Here is a 24128-nt window from a genome sequence, read left to right on the forward strand (position 1 = left end):
CTGTGATCCCCTGCATGGTGGCCCTCTCCTCTGCACGGAGGATCTAGCTTGTCCTCCATGGCCTGCCTGGACCAGGTATCTTTTCTCATGCACTGGGAACAGAAGGAGTAGGCATCCTTTACCTGTGCTGGCTCACAAGTGTGTATCTGGTGGACGCAGCGGATGGACATCCTCCTTCCTTACAGTCGTGAGAGTTCCAGGGAATGGAGACACAGCTACATGAAGCCCAAGGCCACACTGTTGCCCATGACGCCCGGCTGCCTGGCACCTTCCTGGTCAGACAAATGTCAAAGTGCGGGCCCAGTCTGAAAACCCATCATATTCAGTCTCAAATCATAAAAGTAATTCATATTCATTGCAGGCATTTAGGAGATACAGAAGGATTTTTTAAAAAATCAATCATCATCTTATTACCAAGACTTTCACCACTGATACTTTTGTATGTTTCCAGAAAGATATTTTTTCTGTGTTTTGGAAGTATCTTGAGATTATATTTGTAAAATTTCATATGATTTGTATGCATTAAAACAATACACATTATATATAGATGGCCAATAATCACTTGAAAAGATGTTCGATATCATTAGTCATTAGGAAAATGTAAATCAAAACCACAATGCAATATTGTTTCATGTCCATGAGGATGGCTAAAAGGAAAACAAAATAGCCAATAACAAATATTGGCAAGAATGTGTAGAAATTGGAACCCTCATGCATTGCTGGTGGGACCAGAGAATTGTCAGGTGCTTTGGTAAAAAGTTGCACAGTTGCTCACAAAGTCAAACACTGAATTATTCAGAAAATCCACTCCTAGGTATATAGGCAAGGGAATTGAAGATGTATGCCTACACAAAACTTGTACATGAATATTCATAACATCATTATTCATAGTAGCCAAGAAGTAGAAACAACCTAAACATCCATCAACTTATGAATGAATTAACAAAATGTGGAATATCCATACGATGGGATATTAGCTCCATTATTTCTGTTTGAGGTAATGAAAAGTTCTAAAATTAGATCGTGATGATGGTTGCAAACTCTGAGAATACACGAAAACCACTGAATTGTACACTTTAAAATGGTGAATGTTGTGGTACGTGAATTCTATCTCAATAAAGCAGTTATTAAAAATGAGTAAATGAGTGTTTGCTGGAGAACACTTGCAGACAATTTTTCCGCTACATAATTTGAAAAGTCTATATAATATTATTTATTTAGCCAATAGTTATTTAACATATTTTATTTGTGAAAGTTTCTGTCGATTTTAAAAATAAATATTTATTACAAAAATATTAGCTAGGCGTGGTGGTGGGCACCTGTAGTCCCAGCTACTCGGGAGGCTGAGGCAGGAGAATGGCGTGAACCTGGGAGGCAGAGCTTGCAGTGAGCTGAGATCACACCACTGCACTCCAGCCTGGGCGACAGAGTGAGACTCCGTCTCAAAAAAAAAAAAAAATTGTGATGATAAACTTCCTTGCATACTTTTTTTTCATGTATACCTCAAAAAGACAAAAACTTAAACTCCTAGACCTTCAGAATAAATTATCCTAATGTGGAAGAATGTTTGAACCAATGCAATGCACATCATAAGTCTTTTAGTACCTGTTGGCAAATTGCCTCCCAGAAAATTGGTCTAGAGAATTCTTGCACAAACAATATAAGTGTTACAGTTTTTCTGCATTGTTATTATTTTTTGAGACAGGGTCTCTCCTGTAGACCAGGCTGGAGTGTAGTAAAGCGATCACAGCTCACTGCTGCCTCAACCTTCTGGGCTCAAGTGATCCTCCTGCTTCAGCCTTCCCAAGTAGCTGAAACTACAGGCATGCACCACCATACTGGCTAATTTTAAAATGTTTTTGTAGAGACAGGGTCTCAGTACATATTGCCCAGTCTGGTCTCAAACTTCTGGGGCTCAAGCAATCCTCCAGCTTTGGTCTCCCAAGTGCTGGAATTACAGGCATGAGCCAGTGTGCCTGGCTGGCATCATTACATGTTTCTCTGAGTTTTAACTGGTGTTAGCACTGTTAGTAATGGTGTTAGCATAGTGGTGATAGTAGTTAGTGTTAGTTAGCTTGGTTAGTGCTCTTTAATATTAGTTGTGACTAATTTTAGTGGTTAGCAGTTGGTAGAGTTAGTGGCTAGTTAGTGGTTAGCATTAGTTAATGTTAGTGGTTAGTGTTGGTGATTAGTTACCAGTTAGTTTAGCAGCTAGCTGTTAGTGTTAGTTAATGTTATTTAGTGGTTAGTGTTACTGGTTAGTTAGCAGTGAGTAGTTAGTGGCTAGTTAGTGTTGGTGGTTCATTAGTGATTAGTGTTAGTGGCTGGTTAGCAGTGAGTGGTTAGCGTTAGTTAATGTTAGTTGGTGGTTAGTTAGCCATTAGTGTCAGCAGTGAGTGTATGATATTGGCAGTGGGCAGAAGCAGCTCACTCTGTGAACTGTCCATCCCTCGCCTACAGGTTTCACAATGGCTGCAAGTTCACCACTTGCTCCCTTTTAGTTTCAACTGGAGCCTCAAATTCCTATCACTTCTCTTGTCTCTCCCATGACAGGGATTCGCAGACTGGGCCTACGATGCAGATTCCTGGGCAGATCCTTTGACTGGCAAGCTCTTCCTCTCTCAGGACTCCAGCTTCCACAACTGAGCGGGGGGGTGGGGGGAGTTGCTCAGGAGATGATGTCTCAGGAAGTCTCACCAGGGACACTGGATGGCAAGCAACGAGCTAGGCTGAGAAGCGCAATGATCATCCTGGCCACCAGGTGACAGTCTAACTGCAGCCAAGAGCCCTGGCTGGGCCGACGGTGCTGCCTGCCTGAGCTGACGCTGGAGATGGACGCAGGACCCCTGCGGCCTGACTGGAGCTCAGCGAGCCGAAGGGGCTGGTGGAGAAGGGGCTGCTGGTCTGGGAGGGTCATGGCGGGAGTGTGGAGGAGCAAGACATCCCCACGCCCCCCGCCCCCTGCCCCAGACCCCAGTGTTGATGAATAAGAAGCGGATTAAGAAGAGTGAGAGCTGAAGAGACGGGAGAATCAGGGACCACGAGAGCCCGTGCAAGATCCGGAGCACAGGGGCTTCCCTGGGTCCCAGGCTTTCTGCAGGACTCACCCCCAACTACCCCGGTGTCCTCCTTCCAGCCAGCCTCCCCGCGGGTCCTGAGAGGAGAGTTTCCTAAAGAGAAGGAAGAAACTCGGACTTCCCTCCTGTTATGTTCGGGCTCCTCTGTGAGAAAGAGGAGGAGAGAGGAAAATGAAGGGCCCATTCTCTGTCCCCAGAGAGCCCCCAGGAATGTTGGAAAGATCTGCAAGGATGAGCCTGAACCTAGAGGTGAGAACTGGTGTGCCGGGCTCAGACTCTGGGATGTGGGAGCTCCGAGGACTGGGTGTGAGTGTGGGCAGGAGCAGTCAGGGAAGGCTTCCTGGATGAGGCGACTCAGGCAGGGAGTGTAGACCCTAGAGCCCCACCAGGCCAGGCTGCGCAGTGGTCCCTTTCTACCGTTTGCTGGGCAGGAAGCGGAATGGGGCTGATCTCAGTTTAGAGAGCAATACTTGGAGGAAAGTTCCGGTAGGAGGGTGGTATCGGGCCCAGGCTTCCTTCTCCCCAGGGACTTTCATGACATTCCTGCTAGGGCTCTGGGTCTGCTGGGCACACATTTATCCATGTGGTGAGTGTTCACTGAGTATCTGGGGAACACGCACCTTGCTAGAGTCTGAAAATACAGCTACAAGCAACCCCCAAATGTTCCCCTACGCAAGGGGCTTAGGGTCTGGTTGGCAATGGCCAATTTTACATGTCAATATGACTTGGCCACAGGATGCCTGGGTATCCGATTAGTCATTGTTTGTGGGTGTATCTGTGGCGGTGTTTCTGGAAGGGCTTAGCATTTGAATTGGCGGACTGAGTAAAGCCATGGCCCTCCCCAGTGAGCAGGCACCAGCCAACCCTTGAAGTTCTGAATAGAAAAAAAAAAAAAAAGGCAGAGGAAGGTTGAACTTGAGCTTTCTCTGCCTGGCTGTTGAGCTGGAACATCTGTCTTCTGCCCTCCAGGATCCTGGTTCTTAGGCCTTCGAATATACCACCCGCCCTCTGGGGTCTCTGGCTTGCAGAGGGCAGATTGACTTCTCAGCCTCCATAATTGCATGAGTCAATACCATACAATAAAGCTCTTTCTACACTGTGTGTGCGTGTGTGTGTGTGTGTGTGTGTATGTGTGTATGTGTGAGGGGTGTGTATATAAAATGTTGGTTTTATTCTCTGGAGAATCCTGACTGATACAGAAGGCATTATTTAGGGCTCTCTGTTGCAGACAACAGGACCCACTCTGGCTGAGTTAAGCAAAAACATGACAAGTTTAAGGACATCAGGTAGCTCCCCTGTCTCTAGGAGGGCCTGAGCTCAGGCCCAGAGGCAGTGCCCATCCCACACCAGGGGGCCACTGTGGCAAATTCCTCATTTCACCACTTTTGGTCATGGACACAGCTGCTCACACCACCAACACCAGGGACAGAATGCCAGAACCACCACGTGGCTCTCCTGAAAAGCCAAACTCCTTCCCTGCCACGCTGGCCAAAAATTTGATTCCACCTGGCACCAGCTCCCTCTTATTGCTGTCTTCTGGATCTAAGTCCCACAGAGTTACCCCTGATGGCACAGTCCAGTGACCCTGCCCACTAGCTGCAAGGAAGGCTGGTACAGCAAGCTCAGACCTCTAGCTTGGAGAGGGCCCTCCTACTGTGGCAAGGTTCTCAGGCACAAGAAGGGCGTTCAGAATATGCTGGCTGGCCACAAGCATGACAGATGTGTGGCACCAAGAGGCAAGCACACCATTCAAGCAATCACATAATAACGGTGACGGATGCAGAAAGAACAGCAAAGTGTTGGGAGAACAAATATCTAGATGACCAAACCTAGACCGGAAGTGTAAAAAATAAAAAGGCTTCCTGGAGGAAGTGACAGCTAAGCTGAGATTGGAACCATGAGAATGAGTTGGCCAGGAAAAGAAGTGGATTAAAAAAAAAAACAACCAGGTAGAGGAAACAGCGCGTGTGAAGGCCCCAAGGTGGGAAGGAGGTCGGCGTGGGAAGAGATGCAAGTTAGCTACTGTGGTTGGATCTTAGGGAGAAAAGAGGAGCGTAGGGCGGGCGGCACCCAGATCACGCAGGGTCAGGAAAGCTATGCTAAGGTTTCATCCCAAGAGGTACTGAAGTGTGTGATGTGACGAGGCTTAGGTGTTTTAAATGATCGCTCTGGCTGGTATACGAAGACTGAATTTCAGGCAGAGACCTCCGCTGGAAGCAGGGAGGCTGGAAATGGAGACACGTACTAGGGTGATAGTGATGGAAAAGATAAGGACCAAGTCCAAAGCTGTCTAACTCAGGGGTGAAACTGTGTGAGAGCAAGAAGACGGACGGAGGCGTCCTACAAGCCTACTGGAATGAGGAGAGACAGAGAGGAGCAAGCTTTTGGGGGAAGAGCAGGAGCTCAGTTTGGGCACATTGGGTTTGGGGTGCACTGAGACAGCCAGCAGGATGCCAAGGAGCAGGCTGGAGTGAGGAGCGAGGCCCAGCTCAGAAGTGGAGTTCATGAGTGGCCAGTATATTGGTGGCGTTTGATGCCAAGGGCATAGGTGGGGCCACCCCGCAGTGAGAGTGAGGAGCAGGATGAGAAGGGGACTGAGGGCTGAGCCTGGAGGGATCCACACATTCACAATCCCACGGGGGAGCAGGAGCCCCCAAAGGAGGCGGAGCAGGGGAAGGAGTGCTCAGAGAGGTGGGAGGAGAACCGGATGAATGTGGGATCCTGGGGCCCCAACCAAGATTGTCCCAGCGAGGGGCTGCTGAGCGGGCCGAGTGCTGCTGAGCCGCCTTTGTGAGAGGATTTGGAGGCGCAGCTCACAGCGAGAGGATTTGGAGGCGCAGCTCACAGCGAGAGCGGATTTGGCGGAGGATGGACTCGGAGGCTGGGCTCAGGGGTGCTGAGAGGGAGTGGCTGGGGCAGCCCAGGAGAACAACCCTTTACCGAGGCTCCTCTGGGAGGGCGGGGGGAGCCAGAAGGGAGCGGGAGGAGTCGTTTGGTTTTGTTGTAAGAGGACAGCCTGGAAAAATGCTAAGAAGTGGATATGGGAGTCACTGAAAAATGGGGGGCACGTCATGGAGCGGGGTGGTTGAGAAGGAGTGAGAAGGCAGGTCCTGAACCCAGTGTGGGGGGCCTTGGCTGAGAAAGGGGACTCTGCCCCAGAGGCTGGCAGGTGGGTGTGTGGCCTGGGGGTGGGCAGGAGAGGGAGGCCAACTGCTGGCTCCTGCATTCGTCATGAAGGTGAGGTTCCTGGCCTGCTGGGGGTGGGCGCCAACAGGGGGTGGGAGTGGAGAGCGGGTGGGTCTTGAGAGTGCAGAAGACGGAAGCAGCTGCGGCAGAGGTGGGAGGACAAGCCGGTAGGGAAGAATATGCAGTTGCCAGGCCATGCTGGCGGGCCAGCTCCCCCAAGAGCGGAAACTTGGAGTGAGACCACTTTTTCTGTGGAATATCTGGTACAGACAAAAGTGACTTGGGCTTATTCAGGGTTGGGTTTTGCCCCAAAGGCTGAGGCACCAGGGACTTCTAGGTGTTTGTCAGAGAGCATTTGCGCAATGCCACAGGGTCCCTGCTGGAGGGTCTGCTGGAAGGGAGTGGAGTATTCGGTGCTAGGGCTGGGTGGGGGTGCAGAGGAAGAGTTCTAGGAGGACAGAAGGGTGTGGTCAGAACAGGATGCTTTGCAGCACAGCTGGTGTGACTTCCAGCAGTAGCATGGGCTCCATGTTGGTGTGGGAGGGAGTGTCTGCTGGGGGTCAAGAAGGTCCCTGAGAGAAGGAAGGGCAGGGACTGTGAGGTCAGTGGGTGACAGACCATCAGCCTGGGCACTGCTGTCACTCAAGACAAAGGCTGGGGTTGAAGGGCAAGGATGACTTTCGAGCCAGAGCCTCCAGCCATGAAGGTGGGGAAGGGGCTGCAGGAGCCTGGGGGTTGCAAAGAGGAGGCTGGGGCAGAGGTGGGATGCAGGGAGTGAGGAGGGACAGACCAGAGGGAGAGTCCAGACAGGGCGGGGTGGAGAGGACTCAGGGTGCGGAGCAGGAACCGAAACCCCCAGGCACTGGTCCCCTGCCCTCCGGAGCCTGGGCAACCAGTCCAGCCATCCTGCTATGGCTTTGCCCTCCCAGCTTTGGGGCTGCCAGAGGCCCTGGCCCTAGAACTGTTAGGAACAGGGCTGCCTTTGGGGCAGATCCAGGCTTTGGAAACCAACAGGAAACTGCAGATATTATTATTATTTTTTTTTTTCTGACACTCTGTTCTGCCTCATCTGTGTGACTCTCTCGTGTGGATTTTTCTCTTCTGGCTTGCTCTTGCACACTCTCTGTCTCTCTGCATCTTTCTCTTTTTGAGGCCCCAGATTTTAGCTGTGTGGAAGCAACAGAGCAGCCCATCAGGCAGCTGCCCCATCTCCATGATACCAACATCTGAGTCCCGGGGCTGGCTGGAGGTGGCCGGAGCTTTCCGCCGGCATGCAGATGGCCAGCTAGCCCCATCTGTCAGAATTCTCCTCCGGAGTGCTCTCTGCCCATCCCCCACACCATCCCTCCCTCCCTCCCTAACTCTCCTGTCTTCCCCTCATGGCTGTCCCCTCCCAGGTAGAGTGTTGTGCATGTGAGGGAGGGCTGTGTGACCTTCAGCCTGCCACTCCCTTCCCTGGGGAACTTGCTTGGGCTCCAGCTTCCCCGCAGGCGTCCCTGGGAGTAGGTCAGGGCCTGCAAGTCTCCCTCCCTCAGAGGCGTTGCATAATCAGCCCGAGGCCCTGTGCACATTCCCATGGTTACGGGACTGGGGAAGGCTGGCAGTGGTGGCATTGCCATGGCACCGGCGTGGCCCTTGGCTCTGCTGGGCGTGGCGCAGGCACGGAGGGGCTCTGGGCTCTGGCTGCTGGAGAGATTGTTGTGGGGGACGACCTTCCTCTTGACTCTTTGCAGAGCACCTCAGCTGAGCGGCCATGGTGACCTGGGAGCAAACCCTTGGCACACTGGCTGGCTCAACACAGACCAGACTTGGAGTTGTGGTCTCAGCCCCAGCCTGACCCCAGACCCGGCCTGCAGCCCGTGTCCTTTGCAGCCCCTTACTCAGTCCTAACTTGGGCCCAGTTGGAGCCCTCGTGGAGCACAGCTAGGCCCTCCCCCCAGGCCCTGCGGGCATTTCCATCTGCACTCTGCCTGCACTCTGGCCATGACCTCAGTCCTCCGATCCCCTGCACACCCCCACTGCCCCAACCCCTTAGTTCAATGTTAAGGAATCAATAATACATATTAAACAAGCTGTCTGTAAACAGAAACAGACATAAAACAAGGTTATGTATCAATCAGTTGACAAAAATGTTGTGACCACAGGCTCACAGAGCCTGTCTGGGTTTTTTCCCAGTTGCTGTGGCCACCTAGTGAGGTGGTCTGTGAAGAGTCAGGAGGAGGGCCGTCCCCGCAGTGATCTCTCTGGCAGCCAGAGCCCAGAGCCCCTCAGTGCCCGCACCACGCCCAGCAGAGCCACGGGCCATGCTGGTGCCATGGCGATGCCACCACTGCCAGTGCTGTACCCGCCACAACCAGTGCTGTGCCCGGGGGCCCTCACAGGGTGGAGGGGAAGAGTGGCAGACCCAAGCCTCACTTTTGGGGGCAGACAACAGAGGTGTGTGTGTGACTCAGGCCATCAGAGCTGTGCGGGTTCTAAAGTCACAGGTCAGTTGACAGTTGGGGGTCAGAGCAGGCAGGAAGTCCTCCTGGGGGAGGCAATGGGGGGTGTTTGGGGCTGGAAAGGCTGGATAGAATTTGAGGAAGGGAAACACCAGGGAGGTGGAACAGCTGCCACGAAGGTGGAGAGTCCAGAGCTCAGAGTGCAGGACCCACTGGATGGATTTTGATCTCTCAAAGATAGACCGTGTGCTTGTGTAGAAGCTTCTCCAGGCTCACCTCTGCACAGAGCTCAGGGAAGGATCTGATGGCTGGGAGCAAACCCTTGGCTCACTGGCTGGCTCAACACAGACCAGACTTGGAGTTGTGGGTTCACAGGGCTCAGGGAGACCCCCAGAGGCAACCTCAGTAGGAAGAGCTTCACGCAAGGCACACGAGAGACCCCCACGCATAGCCCCTCCTGAGCCCAGAACCCTTTGTCCAGCTGCTGCTTTGGCTGCCCCTTGAGCTCCACGGCAGACCCCTCATCACAGCCCTCTTGGCCCTCACAGGGTACAGCCCATACAGTAGAGACAAAACAGTCCTGTCACTCCCTGCTTTCTGATTTGACCAGGGAAAAATAAATCCAAGTTCCTTTCCGCAGCCTGCAAGGCCCTGGGTGTCCTGGGCCAGTCCAGCTCTCCAACCTCAGCTTCTTTTGCCTTCCTTCCCTGTGCTCTGCTCTGGCCACACTGGCCTTCCTGCTGTCTTCTGATCCCCTGAGCTTGTGTTCATTTCAGCTCAGCTGCTGCTTGGAACACTCTCCCCCTAATGCCTCCCATGGCTGCCTTCTTCCATATAGCCCCCATTCAGTGCCAATATCACCTCCCCAGAGAGGCCTGTCCTGGCTGCCTAGTGACATCACTCACTTTCACCATTGCATTTCCTTGTTTTATTTTCTTCATGGTACTTAGCAGTAATTACAGACAATGCTCATTATTTGTGGTAGTTACGTTCCATAAAGTCACTACCAACACTGAGTTAGCAAACATGGAACCATTGCTCCTAGGGGATAGGCTCCTGTGAACCTGTGGTCACATTTTTGTCAACTGATCGATACAATCGATACATAACCTTGTTTCATGTCTGTTTCTGTTTACAGATAGCTTATTTAATATGTATTATTGATTCATTAACATTGAACTAATGGCCAACAGCACTGTGACTCATGTCTGAGTGAAGCTTCTCTGGCACACGTTTTCCTCGTAAGGCACATAACAGCCCTCTTGCACATAGGAATGCTGGACAGCACTCCAGCCTACACTCGGGGGTCACTTGAAATAGTGAAATGATCAACAAAAAGCACAAAAATGTGAAACACATGACACTAAATACCACTTGGTGACAGTATGTAAACAAGGGAAGCGACCCTTGTTTATAGTCTGAGAGCTGCAACAAGAAGTCAGAGCATCCCCTGCTTGGGCTGTGCTGGGAGGTGTGCATTGGGCCACTCAAGCTTTTCTCCAGTCTGCGAGTGTTCAAGAATGATGGTGGAAGCGCTGCCAGTGTTGACACTGGGGTTACAGAGCAGGCAAATTTACAGATATGGAATGTGCAAGTAATGAGGGTCAAGTGTGTGTCATGTACGTATTTGTGTGTTATTGTTGGTCTTCCCATTGTCTTACTGCTGCATCCACAGCACCTGAAACAGGTCATGGTCAAGATTCAGTAGATGTCTTTATTATTTTTAAATTATTATTATTATTTTTTGAGACGGAATCTCACTCTGTTGCCCAGGCTGGAGTGCAGTGGTGTGATCTCGGCCCACTGCAACCTCCACCTCCTAGGTTCAAGCGATTCTCCTGCCTCAGTATCCCAAGTAGCTGGGACTACTACAGCCGTGCACAACCACACCCAGCTAATGTTTTGTATTTTTAGTAGAGATGGGATTTCGCCACATTGGCCAGGCTGGTCTTGAACTCCTGGCCTCAAGTGATCTGCCTGCCTCGGCCTCCCAAAGTGCTGGGATTACAGGTGTGAGCCACCGTGTCTGGCCCTATTTTTAAATTTTTTTGAGACAGGGTCTCTCAGTATCAAGCTGCACACAGGCTGGGACTTGGAGTGACTTCTCAGCACCCAGTCCGGGCTGGAGTGTGGTGGTGTGATCACAGTTCACTGCAGCCTTGACCTCCCTACCTTGAGCAATTCTTCTGCTTCAGCCTCCAGAGTAGCTGGGATTTCAAGTATGTGCCACCACACCTGGCTATTTTTATTTATTTTTTTTGTAGAGACGGGGTCTTGTCATGCTGCCCAGGCTGGTCTCAAACCCCTAGACTTAAGTTATCCTCCCGCCTCAGCCTTCCAAAGTGCTGGGATTACAGGACTGAGCCACCGCGTCCAGTCTCACAGTAGATGTCTAATAAGTATTTATCAATGGACTGCCCTGGCCCCGCCCCCCAACACACACACACACACACACACACACACACACACACACACTCCTTAGGAGTTCTCAGAGCGAAAAAGACACGGAGTGTCCCTTGCTCTGGTGCTTCTCTCCTGGGCACCACAGGCAAGGGAGAGGAGAAAGATTCTGGAAGAAAAGCGGGGGTACGTGAGAGCCCTTGTCCTAAAGCGTTCTCATCCCCATTCTCCCTCTCCTTATGGTCAGACATGTCGCTCAACACAGGGAAGCCTGGTGTGCACATGTGATTATGTCCACTTCCCCGTGGTAAGTGTCACCAGGGGCACAGGCGGTAAGTGTCACCAGGGGCACAGGCAGTACGTGTCCAGCTTGGCCGAGGTTGCCACTCCTGGTCCTGCGGGAATGGTGTGCATGCCTGCACGCACGCATGTGTGTGCGCACAGGAGCATGTGTGCTGAGGGTGCAGGCACGTGCCTGGGCTTGTGCCCGGGCATGTGCCCGGCTCTGCCCTGACAAGGCCTGCCGGCTCCCTAGCAGCTGGAGCACCCGCTGTGCTGACAGGGCCTGCAATCACGGGAAATTACCAAATCCAGAACTAAAATTAAGGCTGCTGCTGCCGCAGCCGCCGCCACAGAGCCTGTTTATGAGCCAAACGCCTGGAAGAGGCCTTGGGAGGAGGCACTGTGAGGATCTCGGAGGACAGGGATGAAGACTGGGCAGGGAGGCCACAGAGGAGGAACCCCAGCTTCCATTTGGCAAGTGCCTATGGAGTGAAATGTCAGGTGCTGTGCTGGTGAATTTCCACACTTTATTTAGCCATCACAATAGATAGGTATGGCCCCCCCTTTGACCAACAGAGAGCTGGGTGTCACAGAGGTTAAGGCTCTTAGCTAGCAGAGCTGGGATTTGAAGGTGGGGCTGTCTGACACAGGGACTGGGACAGATCTCTGGACCTTGTGAGGTTAAGTGGAAATGTGCCCCACAAAAGGTTTGATTCTGGTTTTTAGTATGGTATTTGATGTAAGGAACATCAAAAAGAAGCCCCTGAGTTTGTAATAGCCCTCCTCCTGCCTACAGTGTGACCTGTAGTTGGACCCTGCGGGAACTCACACGTGCCTCCAGGAAGGACAGTGAGCGGAGCATGCACACCAATTCTACCGAACCCGTTCCCACGCACAGTCCCCCCCACCCCGTGGTTCCAGAACTGGTGAGTTCTTGATCTCGCTGACTTCAAGCATGAAGCCATGAACCTTCACTGTGAGTATTACAGTTCTTAAAGATGGTGTGTCCCGAGTTTGTTCCTTCTGATGTTCGAATGTGTCTGGAGTTTCTTACTACTGCTGGGTTCATGGTCTGACTTCAGGGGTGAAGGTGCAAGACCTTCGCAGTGAGCGTCACAGCTCTTAAAGGTGGTATGTCTGGAGTTACCCATTCCTCCTGGGGAGTTCATAGCCTCACTGGCTTCAGGACTGAAGCTGCAGACCATCCCGGTAAGTGTTACAGTTCATAAAAACGGCAGGGACCCAAAGAGAGAACAGCAAGATTTATTGCAAACAGGAAAAACACAGACATCCCAAAACAGGGAAACAGAACCGACCAGGTTGCCGCTGCTACCTCAGGTGGCCCTCTTTTATTCCCTTATCTGGCCCCACCCACATCCTGCTGATTGGTCCATTTTACAGAGAGCTGATTGGCCCATTTTACAGAGAGCTGATTGGTACATTTTACAGAGAGCTGATTGGTCCATTTTGACAGAGTGCTGATTGGTGCGTTTACAAACCTTTAGCTAGACACAGAGTGCTGATTGGTGCATTACAATCCTTTAGCTAGACACAAACGTTCTCCAAGTCCCCACTCCCTTAGCTAAACACAGAGTGCTGATTGGTGCATTTACAAACCTTTAGCTAGACAGAGAGTGCTGATTGGTGCGTTTACAATCCTTTAGCTAGACACAAAAGTTTTCCAAGTCCCCAGCCGTCACAGAAGCCCAGTCATCTTCAGTTCTCACTGGCAATCGCTGCAGGAGTTTGCAGCACCTAGCCTGGGCACTCTGGCAGCCCAGAGGAAGCTCCTAGACAACCAAGAAGAAAAGAGGGGAAGCGAGAAAGACACTGAGACTAGCCATGGTGACCAATGACCCCGCGAAGAGGGAACGGGGTCCATGCACGGGACCCAGCCTCCTATGAAGCCCAGCAGGTGCTGGCCTGCCGAGCCCGTGCCCACCCGGAACCAGCGTCGGCCCACGAGCGCCGAGCGCAGCCCTGGCTCCCACCTGCGCCTCTCCCTCCACACCTCCCCGCGAGCAGAGGGAGTGGACTCCTGCCTCGGCCAGCCCCAAAGAGGGGCCTCCACACCACAGCGCGGGCTGAAGGGCTCCTCCAGCACGGCCAGAGCAGACGCTGAGGCCGAGGAGGCGCCGAGAGTGAGCGAGGGCTGCTAGCACATTGTGACCTCTCACCAGCATCACTAGCTGGAGGCTCCATAGTGTTTATATGGGGGCCTGGGGGGGGCGCAGTATCAAGCTGCATGCAGGCTGGGACTTGGAGTGATTGCCCAGCACCCTGTGGCCCTGAAAGGCCCCTGGCCCCAGAAGGACCCACCTGTGATCTAGAGAACGAATCTCCTCCCCTTCACCACTCACCCTGGCCAGCAAGCAAATGATGAATGAACCGTGGGGAATGTCTGTCGAGAGGCCCTGGCTGAGGGTAGCGGCAGGTGGGCGCATACCCATGCTGCTCCCACCCCCGCCAATCTCAAGGAGAACCTGGCTCACCGGTTGGAGGCTGTGGAGAGAGAAAGCTGGGCCCCGAAGCCATATGGCATTTGTTGGCACACAACCTGGCTGGCCTCCAGCCAGTCAGCGCCTTCATCTGACTTGGCATAAAAATGACAACAGCGCCAGGCACTGTTCTAGGATGCACACATCCATACACAGTCCTTACAGGGCTCTTTGAGGAAGGATCGTCATCTCCACTTTACAAGTGAGAAAACTAGGGCATAGAGAGGTAAATGATTTGCCCTCAGCCGCCCAGCTGGGAGGCCATGGTGCCAGGACATGGACCATTGGCTTGGGCAGCCTGGTAGTAGAAGCTCTGTGCTGACCACCATGCTACATGGCCTCTCTCAGGTCCTCCAGGCCCTTGGCCCTTCCCAGGTCAGGTTCACATTGTGCAGGTGGCCTGGTGGATGGCTCTCTAGCCTCTGCCTGAAGACAGCCAGCGTGGGTGCCCACTCCACTGCCCCTGACCTGGCTCTGTGGGGCAGAAGGCCGTCCTGGACAGGGTCTGAAGCAGTTCTTCAGGGCGTCGTCTGCCCACTCAGCCTCTGCTGCCTCCTGCCCCTTCTGCCTCTTGGTGGCCTTCTGGAGACTTGAAGAGAATAGTCACAATGCCTGTGGACCTGCTCACCCCTCGGTCCACACAGCCCTGGCCCAGACTGAGAGGGACCAGTCGTGAGACCAACTGTGTTCCAGGCCCGGGCTTGGACTTTTCGTTAGCTTTAAAAATCTTTCTTGTGTTTGGGTTGTGACTAGCATTTAATATTTTTTGATGGAATAGAAGAGAATAGAAGCTAGAGCATGAGTCAGTATTGCTTCTTGAAGCTTTTAACTCCATGTTACATACATGCACGTGTTTATGCTGAGTCAGAGTGAAAAATGAACTTCTCACTATGGGAAAGTGAACAAGTTTGAAGGACACTCAGTCCTGTAGATTGCCTTCTCCTTTCTTGCATCCTATTTTGGTTCCTGCATTGACCCCCAGCCAGCCCAGGTCTCGCCTCAGGCTGAGCTCAGAAGCCTCCCGCTCCCGGCCCTGCTGAGCCATGTCGAGATCTGGGCACACAGGGAGACAGGAAGCCTTGTGGACTGGGCGATGAGAGAAGGAACCGCTGCATAACGTACGCTCACCATGTGCCAGGCTCTGTGCTGAATGCTCCACTTCCATCGTCTGTTAAGTCTCATGAAGTAGGTGGCGTGTTCGCTCCGTTCCGCAGATGAGGAAACAGGCGCGGGCTCTTCACCTTCTTGCTCAGTCATGACACTCATGGAAACGTCATAACTGAGTTTAAATCTGGGTCTTGGAGCTTCCTGGGTCGCTCTCTTCACACCGGCCTGCAGCACTGCTTGGGAGCGGTGAGCACCCAGGCAAGCAGTGATTAGGTGCTTGCCTGATCCTCCCACCTCACCTCCCTGATCACCTCCTCCTCTTCCTCCCTACACCCAGAGCAGTGGCTCCTGTCAAGTTCCTCCCTCTAGGGCCCAAGGGGTTCAGTGAATCTAATTGGAAGCAGCTTTTTAGTCCTGTGACCCAGAGGCTTGCTGAGGGCATGGGGAGGGGACCAGACTGTGGAGAGCCAGGCCTGAGGCCAGCAGAGTCTATTGCGCAACCTGCAGGCTGCACAGCCCCAGCCCTGGGGGTTGCATTTCTCCCTTTACCTTTTCCCCATTCAATCCACAATAGCGGTCTGGTGGCAGACACCACATTCTTGGCACTGTGGAGGCTAAGTCACCAAGAGGGCCGCACACTCCCTCATAGAGCTGCTCAGAGCTCTCTCCACCGTGGCCCAGGGCTCAGCCTTCAAAGTGGAGGGCCTCTTCCTCTCTTGCCTCTCCCTTCTTGGAGGCATGGGTTCCAGAGTGGGCACTATGTTTGTCGTTAGTTGCACTTGGGTTCAAGCCAGGTTTGGGGGCACAGGAAGATATGGTGGCTATTCAACTATTCAACCCGCCCCCTCAAATAAAATCCCACTATGACTGAAAATAAATCCTATTATTTGCGAAGTCCTCCCCATTTCACTCAAAGTAAAACACCAAAGGCTTTACAATGGCCTACGCAGGACTACAAAGACCTCCGAGTCTTGCCTCTCTGGACGAATCTTCTTTCTTTTCTTTCTTTCGTTGCTCACGCAACTCCAGCCTTGCTGACCTCCTTGCAGTTCCTGCCCCAGGGCGTTTGCACTTGTCACTCCCTCTGCCTGGAGCAGGTTCCCTCAGACACCCATATGACTCACTCACCTCTTCACTCTTAGTCCCACCTGCAGCCTCTGCAGTGGCTTTTGCTATTTCTTCACTTTATTTTTTTCTCCATGGCGCTTACTACTAAAATGCCACATAACTTGTTTATTTACTTTGTTGTATCATTTCTGTTTCTCCATTAGAATGTAAGCTGCATAAGGGGGGATTTTTTGTTCCGTTTGTTCAGCAGTGCCTAGCACAGAGCAGGCATGAGAAAAATGTTTGTGGAAATGAATTGAAATTGAATTAAAATAGTCCTAAGGATGTCCAGAATTCTAATTTCTCCCATGACTTCCCTGAAGTTTCCATATCAAATTATTTGAAACCAAAGTCACCTAAAAGAATCTTTTCTGTTTTCCTTTGGGTGAATTCCAGCTCTGATTCAGGGCATAGCCGCACCATGGCCTGCTACAAACAAGCACTTGGAGGGAGGGTTTCTGAGGCCAGGCTCTATGCTGGATGCTGTAAATAGAGATGCGAGAAAGAGAGACCCCACCCTGCTCTCCGGAGCTCACAGCCTTGGGGGAGGCCCACAAGGAGCAGGTGGCAATGACGAGAGTTATGACAGGGAAGCCCGGGGGCTGTGGGCGCCCATGGGAAGGGAGAAAGTTCCAGAAGGAGAGAACAGTCAGTGTACGTCTCTTAACTCCTCGGAGCTCTTTCCTCGTGTTAAGGCTGAGCCTGTGAGCTGACTTGGAGGGCAAATGAGAGGACCAGCTGCAGGGCGCTCTGCAGGTGACACGCAGATGCTGGCTTTCATTTCTTGCTCCTCACTGGGAAAGCAGGAAGGCAGGGTGGAGATTAGTAAGCCCATTTTCCAGATGTTGCCATGTTTAGTATAAATTATATGTTATTATATTAACAAATAATTTATTATTTATTAATATCTTTTCCTGTGTGTAACTTTTTCCCCCTTCCTCAAATTTTAGTTACATCGAGAACTCCTGAAGGGCTGGGACCCTTCCACGTTTCTTGTTTCCTTCTTGCCCCCTTCTCAGCAGAGCCCAGATCCAGCCTTGGTAAATCAGGATGTTGGGACTCAGAGAGGGAGAGTCACTCGTCTATGGTCACACAGAGAATCAGAGCTTGGGCAGGGGCTGGGGCCAGGCCTCCTACTTCCTTGCCAGAGGCCCTTCTACTGCCAGACACGTGCTCTTCGGAGCCCATCTCTAGCCTGTGTCTAGGGTTCCCCCGGAAGAAGCCGTGGCCCCTGACCCTGCTAAGCCTTCCTCCACTCCTCCAGCACCCCTGGGGCCATCAAGCTCAGAGCTGCAGGCCTGTGGGGATGGCTGGAGGCGTGGGAGTCAGGGCAAAGCCGGTTCTCACTGAGGTCTTTGCGTGCCTCTGCCAGGGCTCCCCAGTGCCCTGGCTCCTCCCTTTCTCCTCTGAGGATGGCCAGCTCACTGGAGCAGCTCTGGGAAGGACCACAGCCCGCCCTTTTGCGACAGACTCTCCCAAGCGTCAAGAAAACTGATCTTCAGGGCTAGATGGGCTGTCATAAAAATTCAGTGTCATACCTCTTCTTAACATCATATAGATGAGGAAACTGAGGATTAGAGAAGGCAAGTGGCCTGCCCAGGTCCAGGGGCCCAAGGCAGGACTAGGTCTAGAATTAGAGTTCCGTGTCACCATTGAGCCTGAAGGTATCTGCTCTTTTAAGGCCTCTAGTGTGTTTCCTCTGGGCTGGACTCCTAGCGTCTGGGTAACCTTGTGTATTCGTCCATTCTCACACTGCTATAAGGACATACCTGAGACTGGGTAATTTATAAAGGAAAGAGGTTTAATTGACCAAGTTTGGCAGGGCCGGGAAGGCCTCAGGAAATTTACAATCGTGGCAGAAGGGGAAGCAAACTATCCTTCTTCCGTGGCGGCAGCAAGAAGTGCCCAGCAAAAAGGAAAAAGCCCCTTATAAAACCATCAGATCTTGTGAGAACTGACTCAGTATCACAGGAATAGCATGGAGGAAACTGCTCCCACGATTCAATTACCTCCCATCGGGTCCCTCCCATGACATGTGGGGATTATGGGAACTACAATTCAAGATGAGATTTGGGTGGGGACACAGCCAAACCTTATCGCCTCACATAGCTCCAATGACAGGGTGCCCACTACCAGTCTGTGCTTCCTCTTGGTTCCTCTCCATTTCTATTCTCTTGAGTCCCGGACCCAGGTCTTAGGGGTCAGGTTTCCTGTGGCCTTCCCTGCTCTCCCACAGGGTGCTGCTAAGGACCTCCTGAGCTTCTGTCTACCCATGTTTATACAGAGGGCTCCTGACACCTCTTCTCTGCTCTACACAGCACACTGGGGCCCAAGACAAGGTTTGCTCATTCTTGTCATTCATTTATTCAAAAATATCTACATGTGGTGGCATGCATGTGTAGTCCCAGATACTCTGGAGGCTGAGGTGGTTGGATCGCTTGAGCACAGGAATTTGAGGCTGCAGTGAGCCATGATCGTGCCACTGCACTCCAGTCTGGGTGACAGAGCAAGACTCTGTCTCTAAAAAACAAAAAGAAACAGGCTGGGTGCAGTGGCTCATGCCTGTAATCCCAGCACTTTGGGAGGCCGAGGGGGGCAGATCACGAGTTCAGGAGTTCGAGACCAGCCTGACCAACATGGTGAAACCCTGTCTCTACTAAAAATACAAAAATTAGCCAGATCTGGTGGCATGTGCCTGTAATCCCAGCTACTCAAGAGGCTGAGGCAGGAGAATCACTTGAACCCGGTAGGCAGAGGTTGCAGTGAGCTGAGATCACGCCATTGCACTCCAGTCTGGGTGACAGAGCGAGACTCCGTCTCAAAAAAAAAAAACAAAAGGGGAAACAAAAAACCCCAAACATGTTTATTAAACCTATGATGTACTGTGTACCAGGTACTGTTCCAGGCATCATGGATAGAGTAATGAAAACAAAAATATCAGACCAAGAAAAGATGTGAGCAGTCCCTGACTTAGATGCCTCACTACCATTACAGACCCTCTTGCAACGGTGAGACCCATAACCAGGACAGACTGTCAAGGCAATTAAGAGACAGATAGATCACAGGGAAAAAAAGGGAAGTTCAAAACAGAAATAGGGTGAGGCACAGGGAAACTTTGCAAAGCACTGGTTCCGAGGTTAGCTACAGTCCTTCTCTACCAGGAAATGACAAGCCTATCCTTTGACCCTTTTCAGGACTTGGAGGCGGAGGAGCCCTTGGGAACATCTGGAACATCTGTGTGAGCCATTCTCTCCCACTGAGGAGGACTGGGCCAGGGCTAGTGTGGTAGGGGGTGGGGACTGGGAGGGACAAATAGATCCAGTGGGACACCCCCCAGGCCTCTTCCTGCTCCCAAACCCCAAACATTGCTTCCAGAACCTGGGCGGCCTGGCTCTTTCCCAGCCTCACCGCAAGACTCCCTAGTCCTGCCTCTGGCTCAGCATGGGCCAAGCCTATCCCATCCACACCCTCTGCAGGGTTCCTTCCAGGCTGGGGGTAGCAGGAGAGAAAGCCAGAGCTGTGTGAGATTAGAGGAGGAAGAGCAGGCCAGGGAGGAGGCTTTCTGTGGGCGAGGGCATGGCTGGGAGGAACTGAACTAGGGTGAGGCAATGGAGGGGCCAGGTAGAGGGGGCATAACAGAGGCGAGCAACTTCTACTCCAGACTGACAGTGACATGAATCGAAACTTGCCCCCCACCCTTGCTCTTGGGGTTGAAACTTGAGGATGGAAGGTGTTATGGACTTAATTTTGTCCCCCCACCCCCTGATTTATATGCTGAAGTCCTAACCCCCAGTCTTTCAGAGTGTGATTATTCAGACACAGAACCTTTGAAGAGGTAATCACGTTAAAACGAATTCACTGGGGTGGGCTCTAATCCAACATGGTGGGTGTCTTTATAAGAAGAGGAGATTCAGACACAGACAGACAAAGGAAGAAGGCCATGTGAAGACACAGCCAGAAAACATCTGTCTACAAGCCAAGGAGAGAGAGGCCTCAGAAGAAACAACCCGCAGATACCTTGATTGTGAACTTCCAGGTTCCAGAATCATAAGGAAATGCCTTTCTGTGGTTTAAACCCCCCGATCTGTGGAATTGGTTATCCCGGTCTGTGGAATTGGTTATCCCGGTCGTCTGTGGAATTGGTTACGTCAGCCCGAGCTGACCACGCAAGAGTGACGCTGTTCAAACAGGGCACCATCCACTGTCTTAGGGATGGGTACTTTCAGTTCACTGGGACACCCCACTGTCTGGGCACTCTGCCGGGAAAGAGACATACACACCTTCAGGCTCACAGTCCTGGCTTATGATTTCCCATGGGTTAGGGTCAAAACTGGGGCAACTGGAGAAGTTGATACTCTTCATTTGAACTAGACAGGGTGATCTTTGACAGAAATCAGTCTACTTGGTGAGTTGTATTTGCTTTCAAGAACATAGGAAAAAAACAGGTACAACATTGCCAGTACAGAGACCAACCAGAGGTGGAAGTGCCATTGCCTTCCTCTTAGACTCTGAAGGGATAGAAGTGTCTGCTTCCTGCCTAGAGCCATCAGATTCAGGGACTCATAAACATATAGCAAATGCCTGAGGCAGGGCAGTTCACAAAGCTCAAGGATGTACTGGGCTGCTGAAACATCTTAACCTTGAGGGGAAGGGTTGGTTGTCCATGGAATAATTGTGCAAATAGCTAATTCTTTCCTATTCCAGACATCGGCAACAGATTGCATGTTTAAAGCATGTCACATGTGTCACCTTAATTAATCCTCACAAAACCCCAGTCACTATCAGCATCTCATTTTACAAATGGGAAAATTGAGGCACAAAGAGATGATGTAATTGACCAAGGTTACTCCGCTGATAAGGAGGAGGGGTAGTAACATCAGTTGGAGAAGGCGTGTGAAGAGGAAACCTCTGGGGGAAAGGTGAGGGAGCAGGGGAGCAGTCACGTGAGCTGCCTTCTGAAGTCTTGCCTCTCAGTTTGGAGTGACTTTGGGACACTTATTTGAACACTTCAGTAAAAAATAAACACTCCTTTTTGAGGTCCAGAGAGAATTTAGTCTGAGGAAGATAAGCCCTACAAGATGTGGTTATTGAGACAACCAAAAAAGTCAGTCAAAGTGGACAATCATAAACAATGACAAACACCTTAAATATTTGGAGACAACTTAAAAATCATATATATTCATTAAGCACTCTTGATGTGTGGCCAAGGTCTCTTTTTTGAACAGCAGTCTGCTGGCTGATGAGAGTTCTTTTATATCTTTATTTTTAAAAAACCACGTGCATGATGTCTCATCTTTGATTTCCTGTTCTGGTTTCTTTATAGAGTAAGGAAAGCATAAAATCCCTCGCTGGGTGTCATAAGGACTGAGTCCCCATTCCCTAGCTCTCTTTCTTTCTGTGCATAGTGTAGGATGGCCCTTTGGTGCCCATCTGGAGTTAGTTATGGTCACATGACTTAGCTTGATCAGTCGACTGTAATAGAAACAATGAGTGTCACTTCTGGGCAGACGCTTTAAGAGTTGGCTGAGGCCGGGTGCAGTGGCTCACACCTGTAATCCCAGCACTTTGGGAGGTGGAGGCGGGCGAATCATCTGAGGTCAGGAGTTGGATACCAGCCTGGCCAACATGGTGAAACCCCATCTCTACTAAAAATACAAAAAGTAGCTGGGCACAGTGGCGGGCACCTGTAATCCCAGCTACTCAGGAGGTTGAGGTAGGAGAATTGCTTGAGCCTGGAAGGCAGAGGCTGCAGTGAGCCGACACTGTGCCACTGCACTCCAGCCTGGGCAACAGAGTAAGACCCTGTCTCAGGGGGGGAAAAAAAAAAGAAAGAAAAAAGAAAAAAAAAAAGGAAAAGAAAAGAGTTGGCTGGGCATGGTGGCCCAGGCCTGTATTCTCAACACTTTGGGAAGCCAAGGTAGGAGGATCACTGGAGCCCAAGAGTTTGAGGTTTGAGTGAGCTATGATTGCACTCCTGTACTACAGCCTGGCTGACAGACTGAGATCCTGTCTTTATTTTTTTCAGAAGAGTCAATACATACTTCACCATGTACCTACAACCTCAGGTACTGGAAAAGGTTCAGATATATTGGGGGAACCATCCATTTGGGCCTGAGGCAGAGCCCCATTTAACCCATGATAGGCATGTAGCATGAGTAAGAAAAAAACCTGTGTGAGATTTAAACTACTGAGATTTCAAGGATATTTGTTACTGCAGCCTACCCTTTCTTATCCTAACTGACACACTCATGAAGTTCTATGAGCATAGTCTTATTCTTGGCTAGATGTATTTAGATACGTTTCTCCAGTATTTTAATATGGGTCTCACTCAGACCTCATTTCACAATAATTCTTTTTAGATACTTGCTTTTACTGTGTGAGATTCAGGAACCCAGCCCTTCTTCCTGATGTTACTTCTATAGTGAAAATATGGAACTGCAAAGAGGCATCCACTGTGCATGTACAAGGCAGCTCTTATAGGTATGGTCATCTGGAGCATCCTGAGGGCAGGTACAAGGCCCTTCTCTTCTCCTAGTTGAGAGAGACAATTTCCCCTGTTGTGAGAGACAATTTGCCATGGTCCATGAGAAAATTTGCCATGGACCCATCCCTGAACATTCCTGCTCGGTGTGCCGAGAATGCAAGGCTCTAGTCACTCTTTACCCGGGCTGTTTCGCAGGGCTGTATTTGCCATGAGCAGCCATGAGAGATGCAGTAACACCTCCCACCAGGAAAAGACCAGGTTTCTTTCCACTCGCTAGAGAAGTGGCAAATGTTCCAAGCTCAGTGTTACTCTCCTGTAATGCGATCCATTGGGTGACTCACCATCACGGGCCCTTTACATTGTCTTTGTGGGACTTGGGTGATGTCGGAGAACCAAAGCAATCCTATGCAGCTCTGGCTAGTGCTTTTGCTGTGAGTGATGAAGTCCTTTGTCTCTGACCCAGGAATCTTGTATCTTTGGCTGGCATCCATGGAACAATAGCAGGCTAACTTGTTAGCTTGTAAATTGGGTAAAAATCTCAGACACTGCACTGTTCCTGACATCCCAACTCCAATTCAGCACAGGACTGGGCACGTAGTGGAATGATGGGAAGTAAGGCTTGTGCTTTTCACTTATTGGTCTTGGGGCAAGGGAGTCCCAGGATAGCCTTTCTCCGTACTTAATTCTCTGGTGGCCTTTTCACTTCCTGAGCCTCTGCTTTACCCTCTGCAATGGGGATAACAATCTAGGACCCGTGGTTCTCACTCAGGGCTGTTAGATTTGAAAGTCTGGGGGAAGATGACTGCTGCTCTCTCATAAGCACCAGCTGACTTCTGTCTTTTCTCAAGGTAATGCTAGCAAACTTAGACCCCTCCCAGAGAGACTTAGGGCAGAGGAAGGAACAACTCACTGTCAGTGAGAAAGAGGAATGTGACTAGGAGAGATCCAGTTGGCTGTGGAGTCTTCTCTTCTGGAGCTCTGCACAAACAGGACAGGAGCTTGCATGTTTTCAGGAGGCAGGGTCAGACTGGATACCTCCCAGGGCTCTGTTTGGAATGGGAAGCATGACACCCACCTCCAGGAAGCTGATGGGAAAGACTTGCCCTAGTTTCTAGCCAGGAATTTGAGTTTGCTATGTCAGAACAGCAGCAGTGGCCTAGCAAAGGTAGATGGCAGCCAGAAACAACGTGAGATGCATGTGCCATCTTTCCCTAGGCAGTGCTGGAATTTGTCCCCAAACACATACCTAGCAAAGACAGGGTGCATTCATGCATTTCACATTTAATAAATCTTGAAAAAATAACTCAGTGCAAAATTGAGGGAAAAAGGGAAGGGATAGTTGTTTGTCTGCACCCTTTCCAACTGCGGCATCTTTGCTGTGCCCTCAATAACTGTCACATGGGAACCTGTGTGCCCTTGAATTTCTCCGCTACACTTCAGGGAAGGAGGCTGGCTTAGGGAAGAGTGATTTGTGTATGCTCACAGGTCAGACTGGAAGGTGAGAGAGAGACGAGGTGGTAGGATGGCTGCAGCAGCCCTGGTGAAA

General features: G+C 51.1%; 1 protein-coding gene across 2 annotated transcripts in view; it reads left to right on the top strand.

Annotated features, from left to right (window-relative positions):
* Nucleotides 1–2826: 2826 nt before the first annotated feature.
* Nucleotides 2827–24128, top strand: part of ADCYAP1R1 (ADCYAP receptor type I) — a 127022-nt gene continuing 105720 nt past the window's right edge. For both annotated transcript variants that reach the window (XM_034963883.3, XM_034963884.3), the window contains exons 1-2: nucleotides 2827–3326; nucleotides 12183–12312. The gene's annotated coding sequence lies outside the window, so the exon portion shown is untranslated. The remainder of the gene's footprint in view (nucleotides 3327–12182; nucleotides 12313–24128) is intronic.

The sequence above is a fragment of the Pan paniscus genome, chromosome 6 (genome assembly GCF_029289425.2).
Source record: "Pan paniscus chromosome 6, NHGRI_mPanPan1-v2.0_pri, whole genome shotgun sequence".
Taxonomy (NCBI): Eukaryota; Metazoa; Chordata; class Mammalia; order Primates; family Hominidae; genus Pan; species Pan paniscus.